The sequence below is a fragment of the Carlito syrichta genome, unplaced genomic scaffold (genome assembly GCF_000164805.1).
Source record: "Carlito syrichta isolate Samal-C Ts95f unplaced genomic scaffold, Tarsius_syrichta-2.0.1 Scaffold306659, whole genome shotgun sequence".
In the NCBI taxonomy this organism is placed as follows: Eukaryota; Metazoa; Chordata; class Mammalia; order Primates; family Tarsiidae; genus Carlito; species Carlito syrichta.
Genome location: NW_007250755.1, coordinates 599,767 through 610,207, shown reverse-complemented (window position 1 = coordinate 610,207; position 10,441 = coordinate 599,767). Strand labels below are relative to the sequence as shown.

At 50.5% G+C, this 10,441-nt stretch overlaps 1 protein-coding gene across 1 annotated transcript in view; it reads left to right on the top strand.

Annotated features, from left to right (window-relative positions):
• Positions 1–10,441, top strand: part of EPHB1 (EPH receptor B1) — a 311,624-nt gene that overhangs the window by 518 nt on the left and 300,665 nt on the right. The window lies entirely within an intron of this gene.

Below are 10,441 nucleotides of genomic sequence, written 5' to 3'. Positions count from 1 at the left end.
GGAGGGGGAGGGAGGAGGAGGGGCGAGGGAAGGAGGGCGGGCACTTCATTTCAGCCAGGGCTGACATCAGGTTCCAGCAAGGTGACCCTAAGCCTCCTCATCTGCCCAGCCTTCTCTCTCCATCCTATCTCTGTCACCTCTGCACCCTGTGAGGTAGTTGCATTGTAGCCCATAATAACCAGTTGCAACATGGCCTCATTCTGCCATAGAGATCGTTCCAGTTGGAACCTTCAGATCCCAGGGCAGATAGTGAGCTCCCCTGTGGATTCTCCCTGGGTGTACCCTTTCACCCGCCTCAGCGTTTTATGGAAATGCACTGCCCCAGGCACGAGCATCATGCCTCAGGTCTAGGGAGAAGATCCAGAGTGAGCCGGCATTTTCCAAAGCAGGGCACGGGGACGGGAGAGAACACGCCCACGCAGGCAGCTAGAGGACCTTCCCTCTCCCGCTTGGGACTTTGTGTAAAGCTGGTGAGGCCGCAGCTCTTTCGGGCTGCCTGGGTATGAAGACCTTGCATTCTTTTACAAATTACATTGTTGTTTGAAGGCTTGCGTGTTTTCACAAGGTGTCCACATGATGTGTGGCTCAGCCTTGATTTTTGGACACACCTGTCTTCTTTGGGCCTTCATCGCCTTTCCCAAGGAAGGCTCTCCTTGAGGGAAACGCTCAGAGTCGAGCGATGCCCTTTGGAGACAGCAGCTGGCTGGGCTTTCTCTGTCGTCCTTCCTGCTTGCCAGCCTCTCCGCAGCTCTCTTCTTGAAGGGACATCAGGCAGATAGTCTCCTGGTGCCCCAGCAGCTGCCAAGACTCCCTGGCTCATAACGACCAGCGGGGGTCAGGCTCCCTTGGCCCGAGTCAAAAAAAAAAAAGACTCAAGACTATGTTTCCTTCCCAGACCTGCGTGTCTTCTCCCTCTGTGCTCCCCAATCCTGGACACACCAGTGACTTCCAGTTCTGTGTCCCCAGCCCAGGCTCACGTGTCCGACGGCTGCATCTCTCATTGGATGCTCACGAACATGTCAGTTTTGGCATGGCCCAGGTTGAACTCCCCCCTCCTCCTTCCCACCCGCACACGTTGTTCTTGGCATGTTGTCAAGTCAGAAACCAGGAGCAGTTCTCGACGCTCCTCTGCCATCTGCAGACCTCTGCTCATGTGTCCCATCCTCAGGGACACCCCCTCTGCCTCCCCAGTCACTCTGGGTCTCCCGTCACAGGTCTTCAGCGTACCCAGGAGCTTTTTCAATAGCAGCATTCATAGTTGCACGTTGTACGTGCTAGGATTTGGTTCGTTTCTGCTCCTTCTCCCATTAGCCGTGTTGGAAGCTTGATGGCGGCCAGGACTCTGTGTGTTTCTTCTTCATTGGCGTCTCATATCTGCTTCACTCTTGGACTCAGTGATAGCCGTTGAAAGTTAGACGGGCTCAGTGGCTCAGCCTGTAATCCCGCACCTTGGGAGGCTGAGGTGAGTGGATTGCCTGAGCCCGCGGGTTCGAGACCCGCCTGGGCAGCGAGACCTCATCTCTACAGTAAATCAAAAAATCAGCTGAGCGAGGTAGCGCGCGCCTGTAGTTCCAGCTCCTTGGAAGGCTGAGGCGGAAGGATCGCCGGAGCCCAGCAGGCGACTGCAGTGGCTGGGAGCGGCCACTGCACTCCAGTCTGGACAACAGTGAGACTCCAACTCAAAAAAAAAAAGAAAGAAAGTTCCTGACCTGAGCGAGGCAGGGGAGGGTCCAGTGACATTCTTGGGGATGAGGACGCAGAAGGAGGAGCGGGCTTGGGTGGCAAGAGGCTGAGTCAGCCTAGGATCTGCTGAGCTGGCACTATCTCCAGGCCCCCATGGGGAGAGGACCATCAGGACTCGACTTAGGGGCGATGGAATGGGAAGGTGGCCCCATATGAGAGGGACAGGAGACCAGGGGTGGCTGCAGTCTCCCAGGGAGAGTGCTGGAGGGTAGAGAGGTAAGAACTTTGGATGGATAACCTGCACTGAAGCGTCATATGGAGAAGAGAAACCTGGGAGCAGGAGAAAACCTAGACAGTCAACTCTTAGAAGCCAGGGAAGAGGCTGTTGGAGGAGGAGGGGATAGAGGTGGCAAATGCTGCTAGGTGCTGGACATTCCCACTGGGTGTAGCTACAAGGGCCTATGGTGACATGTGTGGGTGGTTTCAGAGGACCCCAGGGCTGGAAGCCGGAAAGCAGAGAGTCAAAGACCTCGGCGGGGAGGGGATAGAGACAGAAGTGTGTGAGGGAAGGGGAGATGGAGCCTAGGAGACAGAGGGGATGGGGCTGTGGGTGTACTTGCCTATCAGAGAGAAGGGACTCCTTTTCTGTAGAAATGGCAGGATAGAGGTAAGAGTGTCTGCAGAGAGAGGAGAGCACTCCGGTTTGGTGACAGAAGCCAGAAGATGGAAAGTTCTGCCAACGCATGCCTTCTCTCTGAGGTTGGAGGCGAGACTTGGAAAGCGAGGAGCAGGGGTCTTGAGGTGGCAGGTCTTGGGAGGTGCAGAAGGTTTGCTCTAGCTGCTGCTGGACCTTGGGGTGAGGCTCCGTGTGTTTAAGAGGAATATGACCGGGAGTGACGCCCAAGTCGGGACTGATGCCTGGGCGTCGGCCATGGCCCCGATCTCCAGGCCTCCCTCAGCTGTCTAGCTCTCCCTGGAGGCCCTACAGCAGCCAGCGGAGTCATCTGGAGTTACAGTTGCACAAGAGGGAGTGGTGAGACTGCAGGCTAAGGAGCTGAGGACACTGGTGAGAAGGACAGGCGCCCTATATCGTGGCATCTACCGACAGGAGGGAGAGTGAAGCCAGGAGGACCAGGCCATTGTGACCAGCCCATGGGCCCCAGTGAGGCTGGAGAGCAGGTCTGATGGCGTGGCTGGTATGAAGGAGGAACTGGTCTTGCCCCGTCCAGAGACGGCAGCACAGTCCTGCCAGGGACCCAGCTGGCATTGCCATTGGGCCCTGTCCACAGTGCATGGCCTGTATGGCGGGCTTCCAGAGAGCTCCGGGAACTCTTCCTTTTATGGGGCCACCTGGGTACCTTTGCTGCTGAACTTGACGACTTCCAGACATGGGAAAGAACTGGACCATTCACCTCCATGTAGCCCACCGACCGTTCCCAGTCATGTTGCTGGAAGGCTGGCTGGAGTATTATATGTCGAAACCAGGAAGTATGCCCACAGCAAAAATGCTGCTTTATAATCGAATTGCACACCTGCCCTTAGCGACCTGGTGAGCAGAGGGAAAAGGTTAACAGATGGATTTATAAGGTGACAAATACCAGGGAGGGGCTGAGCTACCATGAAAAGGCTGTCCCTGAGACCCTCACCAGGGTGCCTGGTGATGATTTCTAGGGACAGACTTCCAGCCATCGCCTCCCCGAAAGGCTCCCTGATCTTTACATTTCTGGACCTCTGGGCAGGGGGGAGTCCAGAGAGGTGCTGGGTTGAAGACTCAGTGCCATGCCCGCCATGGGCAGGACTCCCTAGATGGCAGCCTTTATGGTCACATGACCCTACCTCCACGGGCCGCTCCAGCTTCCTGATGCCGCCTAGCCTTGGCATTTGTTCTTCTCCCGTGGCTCTCCCTGTCCCCTCAGGTGTCCTCTCTAGGATCCTCCTGCATGTTCCCCAACCCTGGTTGGAGTGGGTACCCTTTTTTTTTAAGCCCAGAGGGTTTGGTAGTGACTTCCAACATACTGTCCCGCGCTCTGTGAGCTGAACACCTGTTGATAAGTTGGTCTCTTGCACCAGCCAGAGAATGCACCAGTCCCACTCTGTGTTCCTGGCGCCCAGCACCAGCCTGGCATGGGACAGGCTCAAGTGTAGTGACTGAGTCAATGAGTAGGGACCAGACCCTTCTTTTTCCATCTCCGTGTCTCCAATCCAGGGTCCTGGACATAGGAGGTGCCCAATTTGGGTTTATTGTGACCCAGTACAAGGCAAAAGGATTGTGGTAGGACTCTCAGCAGCCAAAGGGTTGTCAATATCTTTTTAAAGAACATAATTAGTGGCCGGGCTCGGTGGCTCAGCCTGTAATCCCAGCGCTTTGGGAGGCCGAGGTAAGTGGATTGCCGGGGCCAAGGGTTCGAGACCTGCCTGGGCAACTTGGCGAGATCTCATCTCTACAATAAATCAAAAATTAGCCGGGCGTGGTAGTGCGTGCCTGTAGTTCCGCTACTCGGAAGGCTGAGGCGGAAGGATCGCCGGAGCCCAGCAGTTTGAGGCTGTGGTGGCCGGGAGCAGCCACTGCACTGCAGTCTGGGTGACAGAGTGAGACTCCAACTCAAAAAAAAAAAAAAGAACATAATTAGCAATGCACATGGAGCCACTTCTCCTGAGAGAAGTGTTAAATGCGGGAGACCAGAAGAATGTCTTTTGTTGCTTTCAGACACTGCCGGTGCTGGATAGGAAAGACAGGCCTGGTCCCTGTGACAGCAAGGCCTATGCCACTCACTTGCTGGCAATCTGAGATCCAAGGTCTTTTCCTTTGGAAGAGCATGGCCATGGACAAGGCCATGCGGATGGCCTCTCTGTGTGTAACGTTTCTGTGTTTGTCGATGTGTGGGCTACAGGTCAACATCTGCCTGAGCCTTCACCTTCCCAGCATACTCCGTGGGTGTCTGGGCTCCAGTGACACGGGCCTGCGGCGTATTCTGTTAGCTACGTTAACCATGGTGGATTTTCGCCGTGAGAAGGGGAATTTGGCAAGGGAGGAATGGAAAAGCCTGATCAACCTTTGGGATGTGTGATCTGGCCTGATGTGTGTGCTCTGTGTGTGTGTGTGTGCGGATATGCGTGTCTGAATAAATACATGTATGTGTTTATGCGTTTGTATATATGTGTATGTGTGTATGTATGTATTTATGTGTGTCTGTTTGCATATGCATATATGTGTGTCTGTGCATGTGTGTATATATGTGTTTATGTGCATGTGTGTATATACACGTATGTATTTATAGATGTGTATGTGTGTGTATAGATATACATGCCTGTGTATGTGTCTATATATGCCTATATATGTATATATGTTTGTCTATATATTTATGTGTGTATGCATATTTATATATGTGTATATGTATATACATGAGTATGTATACATATCTATATATGTATATGTGTGTATGTGTTTGTGTATGCATGTGTTTACATGCATGTGTGCATATGTGTGTATATGTATATGTGTATATGTGTGTATGCATGTGTATATGTGTGTAAATATTTGTATGTGTGTCTGTGTATATATGTATGTGTGTCTATGTATATATATGTTTGTGTGTGTGTTTGGTGTGTCTGTGTATATGTATGCGTGTTCATATATTTATGTGTGTATGTATGTTTATATGTGTGTCTATATATGTGCATTCGTGTATATATATGTGTGTGTGTATCTATATATAGATAGATAGATACACACACACACACACATACGTATATCGGTGTCTCTGTAAACAGAGGGTGCCAACAAACGTATACGCATTTTAAGGAAGGAAAAAACTTTTGAGTATGAGCATTGCAATACTCAATAGATACCAATAGCAAAAGATGCATGAAGACCCGTTAGACTTCTGCAATGACAAGGGCACTCCGAGTGGTCCCCATCAGCGTCCGGACTCTTCTGATGACGGCAAGCTAAAAGTAATACATAGATAACATCGCTGAAAATGTGTATACATTTCCTTGGCGCTCCCAGAGGTAGCTTCACATAAGGGTTTGACAGGGGTAAGGGCAGATTTCTGTATGTGTTTGTGTGTGTGTGTGTGTGTGTGTGTGTGTGTGTGTGTGTGTGTGTGTGTATGTGCATGCGTGTGCATCCATGTGTCTTTGTGTATGTGTACCTGCATATATATGTGCATGGGTGAATATATGTGTCTGTGTATATATGTATATGTATGTATAGATGTATCTGCATATATGCTGATACATGTATATATGTGTCTATATATGTGTTTGGGTGTATATGTGTGCCTGTGTATATTTGTGTGTATGTGTCTACATACGTGGATGTGTGTGTATATATACATGTCTGTATATGTACATGTCTGTATATGTATATGTGTGAATATATGTGAGTCTGTATGTGCACGTGTGTGTATATATGTGTCTGTGCTCATGTGGATCTCTATATATGAGCATGCATGTATATATGTGTCTGCATGTGTGTATGTGTCTATATATGTGCATGCTTAGGTATATATGTGTGTCTGCATATATGTGTGCATGTATGTGTGTATCTGTGTATAGAGGCTTGTGCGTGTGTGTGTGTGTGTGTGTGTGTGTGTGTGTGTGTGTGTATGAAGTTAAATTAGCTGACCTCACCCTGTTCCTCTGTAGGCAGTCTCTAGGGTTCTGGAAATATTTTTGGTAATGGGACAATTCTCAGGCTTCCAGAACAGGCCACTGTGCATGGATTTGAAAGTGCATGTCTGGTGAATTTGCTCCCAGCCTCATACACCCGTGAGCACAGGCACGTGGGCCTCACCCTCACCCACTGCTCGACTGTCCGCGTGTAGGCCTTCCGGGCCACTTGGCAGTCCCTGGGTGTCTCCTTAGTCCCTGTCTCTCAGGCCCTCCTGGCACCCTCAGCAATTGCCTGTCTCATGGGACTCAGGAAAACAAACTCAGGAGAGAAGTCCGCTCTTCTTGACACCTCATTCGTTCCAAAGCAGAGCAAAATCAATTCCACCGTGTCTGGTGCGATGGGTAAGACATTCATGGAGTAGCCGTGCAGACCCCAGACCTTGGCATCAAATAAACCGACTGATATGGCGACGCTACGGCTTTCTGTCCTGCAATCTTTCAGCCCGGTTTCCTCCTCTCCTTTGTGGAGTGAGGACGGTGACAGTGTCAGATGAGGCAATGCTGCTAAAAAGTTTTCCTTGGTAAACACTTAGGAAGTGTGAGCACATCACTCACACTCTGGAGGGCCGGATTTTTTCTTCCTTTGATGATTCAATCATGCTAATTAAGACAGAAAAGCCCGAGCTAGATTAGACAAATCCAAGAGATATTTAGCTCTGGGCAAAATGATTTTGTGAATGGAATTTCCCCACATTTGAATTTCAGGACTTGCAGGGCGGGGGCTGAAGCGTGGAGAGGTGGAGCTGGTCATGTCTCCTCAGACCGGCACCACTGCCAGTCTGGACCCGGCTGCGGGTTGCTGGACGCTCTTTCCACCCTCGTCTTGTGTGTGTCCATCAAGCCTCTTTGGTGGCCGCAGCAGAAAGCACACCTCAGCCCTAAGGAATCGCTTGGCTCCTGGAACCAAATGGTCCAGGGCTGCTGTAGCTTTAGTTAGGATTACAGCGAACTAAAAGTAATACATAGATAACATCGCTTAAAATGTGTGTATGTTTTTGTGGCTTCTGTTTGGCCTGGTCTGAATCTATCTGTCTCTGCTCCTCACCCTCTCGTTTCATCTTTTTCCTGTCCCCCTTCCCATCCCCTTCTCCTTTCTACTCTTGTGGCGTTGTTCCTTGCTGGAGTTCCTCTTAGTCGCCAGACATCCATCTGCCGAGGCTCTAGCCCAGAGACCCTCTTTCATCCATATGCCTGGGAAAAGACAGACACCCCCACCTGGTCCCTCCAGCAGAAGCCTTGGAATGATCCCCGACTGGGCCTGACTGGCTCTGCTTGAATCCCAAGCCCACCCTGGACCACTCCCTGAAACGCAGAATGCTCATCAGCTGATGCTGAGGTCTCTGTCCAGCCTGTGTTGTGCACAGTCCCCTGAAAGGCCAGGAGTGAAACCAGGAAAGAGGGAATTGAGATACAGGTGTCAGAAAGATGCGTAGATGCCAAGTAAGAAAAAAAAAACCACTTATGACAGACCCTAATGACTTATATAGCCAGGCGCCCAGGGATCCTCACAACACACCATCTTACAGATGAGGACACGAAGGCTGGTAAATTACCCAAGGTCACATGGCTAAAAGTGGGGATACTGTCCTCTCACCTCCTGCAGGCTGGCACTCCTGGCAACAGCTACCTTCCACCAACTTTCCCTTTGAAATTCTGCCCACTGCGGGGTCTTCAGAGGGGCTTTCCCAAAGGGGCTCCCACACTCAGTTGCTGTAGGCTCCTTGAATTCAGGCCTAAGTCTGTAAAAGGATTCATTCTCCCTGTAAGAGACATGGGTGGTGTCCTTCCTCTGCGCTGTTACCCAGGAATGACTGCCACTTCCTCAACAGAGAGAGTGCTGGCCTCCCTGCTGGTGGGACTCTGACCTCCCTGCACTCTCCTCCTCCCCTCCCCGCCCCTCCTCTCCCCAGGTAAACCACTGAGATAAGTCAGAACTCCCCACTTGGCCGCCCACCCACTCTTTATCTTTTTCTCTCTCTACCAAAAGGCCTGTAATTAGGAAACATTAGCAGGCTCAAAACAGCTTTCATACCTGAAACATCCTCCATAATTGCACTCAGCAGAGCTCTTCCCTGGCTATTAATGTCACTTTTATGAAGCAATGAGGAACAAAACACCCCAAGGCACTTAAAACATTTTTTTATATAATACACATCTTTTAGGAGTGGAAGTTTAAAATCACCTGCCTGACAGAGACAGTGATAGACAAAGGAGCGGGGGATTCAGGGTGGGATCCCTGAGTGAGAGGGCCTCCTCCAGGCGGGAGGTGCTGCTTTGGGAAGAGACGTCAGGCCCTGGGTGGACTCAGGGGGAGGAGCCGTAGGGCTACTTGTTCTGCCTGGCCCCGTGGATCAGGAATCCATAGAGACTGCCTTTGTGGGCTCGTATATACACTTCCCGGGGAGGCAAATCGCATGGCACTGATGACTGGTGTTACAGAGTAGAGTGTTATTATGACATTGATTGCAGAAACACATCGGGGGTGTGTGTGTGTGCCTGTATTAATGCACTTTGAGAGTTGTAGTGGTTGTCTAGGACCTGCCTGTCTGGCAGATTCATCTTCTTGCTTTTGGAAATGGCTCAGCCCCATAAATCAGCAAAGCAGGATACACTTCTCTCCATGGGCTCCAGGAGGGAATTCCAGAGGTCACCCCAGCCCACCTTCCCCCTCTTGGTGACAGGCTCCTTGGCCCAGACAGACAGGTATCTTTCCTCATCTCGAAAACCTTCCACCACCATGTCCCTTGTCTTGATCTTGGAAACCTTTCTGAAGCTGGTACATGAGCCCGAGGACTGCCCACTTGAGGATGGCTCTTACCGAGTTGAAGGACAAGTGGCTCTCAGGGCAGGGAAGGACACTGCGCTCCGGACACGGGCACCAGGACAGAGCTGAGGAGGACCAGCAGAGGCTTGTTGCCCGGAGCCTGGACTTGTTGCCTGGACAGGCCTCCTGTGGCTGCCTCGGTGAAGGAGGTGTTTTGTTGGGTGGAGTGGCAGAGGAAGAGGCTTAGATGAGATGAACGGAGGAAGACACACGAAGAAGGGGAGTTCAGGATCCTTCAAAAAAAGATGTGGGCTCAGCCGGGCTCGGTGGCTCAGCCTGTAATCCCGCGCCTTTGGGAGGCTGGGGTGCGTGGATTGCCTGAGCCCGTGGGTTCGAGACCCGCCTGGGCAGCAAGACCTCATCTCTACAATAAATCAAAAAATCAGCCGGGCGTGGTAGCGCGTGCCTGTAATTCCGGCTACTCGGAAGGCTGAGGCAGAAGGATTGCCGGAGCCCAGCAGGAGCACTCCAGTCTGGGCGATGGAGTGAGACTCCAACTCAAAAAAAAAAAGAAAAAAGAAAATATTTTTGTCAGGCAACCCCCTCGGGTCCCCTCCCACTGTGGGAACTTTTCTGTCCTCTTAATAAATTCTGCTTTAAAAAAAAAATTTTTTTTTTGGTCATGATTTCTCTTTTGAGCCATAGGTCATTAATTTTGAATTTTCAAATATTTGAGACCTTTTCTAAATATCTTTTTGTTACTGATTTCTAATTTAATTACAAGTGGGCAGAGAACATATAATTCAGTCTTTCTATATTTATTGAGACTTGTTCTATGGGGTTTTGCTCCGCATATTTTGAAGTTTTGTTTTTCAACCCTAGGTGTTAAGCATCTAAGATCGTTCTGTTCTCTTGGCAAATTCACCCCTTTATCACTATGAAATGTCCTTTTATAGCTTCGATAATATTCTTGGATCTGAAGCCTGCTTCATCCAATATTAGTGTAGCTACCTCAGCTTTCTCATAATTAATGCTCACATGGGATATCTGCTTTTCAGAAAAGATCTTACCTTTAACTTTCCTGTGTTTTTATTATGCAAGTTGGGTTCTTATAGACAGCATATAATCGGGGCTTTTAAAAAACCCAGCGGACATTTCAGCCGGGCTCGGTGGCTCAGCCTGTCATCCCGTGCCTTTGGGAGGCTGAGGTGAGTGGATTGCCCGAGCCCGCGGGTTTGAGACCTGCCTGGGCAGCGAGACCTCATCTCTACATAAATCAAAAAATCAGCCGGGTGTGGTAGCGCGCGCCTGTAATCC